Source organism: Humulus lupulus, chromosome 2, assembly GCF_963169125.1.
Source record: "Humulus lupulus chromosome 2, drHumLupu1.1, whole genome shotgun sequence".
Taxonomy (NCBI): Eukaryota; Viridiplantae; Streptophyta; class Magnoliopsida; order Rosales; family Cannabaceae; genus Humulus; species Humulus lupulus.
Genome location: NC_084794.1, coordinates 4,821,821 through 4,823,703, shown reverse-complemented (window position 1 = coordinate 4,823,703; position 1,883 = coordinate 4,821,821). Strand labels below are relative to the sequence as shown.

General features: G+C 33.5%; 1 non-coding gene across 1 annotated transcript; it reads left to right on the top strand.

The window, feature by feature from the left end:
• Window positions 1-660: 660 nt before the first annotated feature.
• On the top strand, window positions 661-767 carry LOC133820488 (small nucleolar RNA R71). Its single transcript, XR_009886896.1, has one exon. It is a non-coding gene; the product is annotated as a small nucleolar RNA R71 (small nucleolar RNA).
• The last annotated feature ends 1,116 nt before the right edge of the window (window positions 768-1,883 follow it).

Genomic DNA, 1,883 nt, shown 5'->3' with positions numbered 1-1,883 from the left:
ATAGATTGAGATTGATTTTGTAGGATTTGTTGGGTAGATTGCATAAATTGTTGTAAAGTATCTTCTAAGGAAGGTTTTCTTTGTTGCGGATATGGTTGATTTTGTGGGGCATGAGCTTGGTTTTGTGTGTTGTATTGGTGCCCTTGATTCATTTGGGGTTGGTTTTGTCTCCATGAAAAGTTCGGATGGTTTCTCCAATTTGGATTGTAGGTGGACGAAAATGGGCTATCATTTGGTTTCCCATAAGTATGAAGTGCATTGGCCTCCTCAGAAAAGGCTTCTTGGTAGGAAGGGCATGATTGGGCATTATGGCAAGGACTAGAACATATAGAACAAACATCTTTTCTAGGTTGAATTGGAGAGTTTATAGTTTGGCTTATGGCTAAAGCTTCTACTTTTCTCGCTAATTTATCTAAGGATGTTCTTAAGTCTAATTCTTCTTTTACTTCATACCTTCCTCCTCTTTTTGGTGAATTAGTTGACCTAGACCTAGGATCAAAATAATTCCATTGTTGTGAATTGACAGATAAATCTTCAAGGGCGTCCCACGCCTCTTGTCCTTGAAATTTTAAAAATTTTCCAGTATGCATAGATTGAATCATTTGACGATTAGAGGGAGTCAAACCATCATAAAAATATTTTACAAGTCTCCATTTTTCAAAACCATGATGAGGACATTTTAATAATAAATCTTTAAATCTTTCCCAACATTCATAAAACTCTTCATTATCTTTTTGAAAAAACTCGGAGATTTCTCTCCTTAGACTATCAGTTTTAGACATAGGAAAAAATTTCAGTAAGAATTTATTATAAAGTTGATCCCATGTAGTTATAGACCCCGTGGGAAGGGAATTTAACCAGGCTTTTGATTTGTCTTTTAATGAAAAAGGGAACAATCTTAGTTTGACCGACTCATCAGAAAAATTTTGAAATTTAAATGTTGAGCAAATTTCTAAGAAATCTTTGACATGCATGTAAGGATCCTCTCTATCTAACCCATAAAAAGATGGCAATAATTGAATGATTGCGGGTTTAAGCTCAAAATGAGTAGCAGAAGTAGTAGGTAAAACAATGCATGAAGGAGCATTAGATGAAATAGGTGCAAAATATTCAAGCAAAGTTTTTTCAGGCACAACATTTTCATCAACAATATTAGCAATAGGTTCCATGATGCTCAAATTTTTACTAACACTTTCAATTTCAAACAAAGATAAACGTATTTTTACTAATCGTTTTTTAGAGTTACGTTCCCAATGATGCATACAATTTTTCACAAACAAGGCAACAAGGATAATCTCAAACAAACAATTTTCTGATGTGGAAGATCAGTTAAAACCGCAACCACAGAGCATACTTAGAATTTTTAGAGATTTCACAACAATATAATTCTTATGGTTTACTTGTCCCCAGGCCTATTTGATTCCACTTACTCGCGCACTACTAACAACTCCCCGAGGTTAATTAGTAGAGGCGGATGGGAATTTTGGTCAAATTTCCTTTAAGCAAGAATTGCTTATGGTGAAAGGACAAGATTTAGGTTTTTTTTTTTTTTTTTTTTTCAAGTATTTTTCACAATATTACGCTAAAATATTAAAGAAGACAAAGAAAAATAAGGCAAAAATTAAATAAGACTAAAATTTAAGCAAGAGTAGGGAGGCATAGCATGCCATCAACCATAACAAAATTAAGGTAAAAACTAGGAGGCACAAGTGCCATCAACTTAAACATAAGATAGAGGACTAGGAGGCAAAAATTGCCATCAACTAGCTAGGAGGCAAAATTGCCATCAACTAGTAATTTGCGGAAATTAAATAAAATAAAAATTACAACAATATAAATAAAGAAAATTACAACAAATGTCAAGAGGCACAAGTGCCATCAAT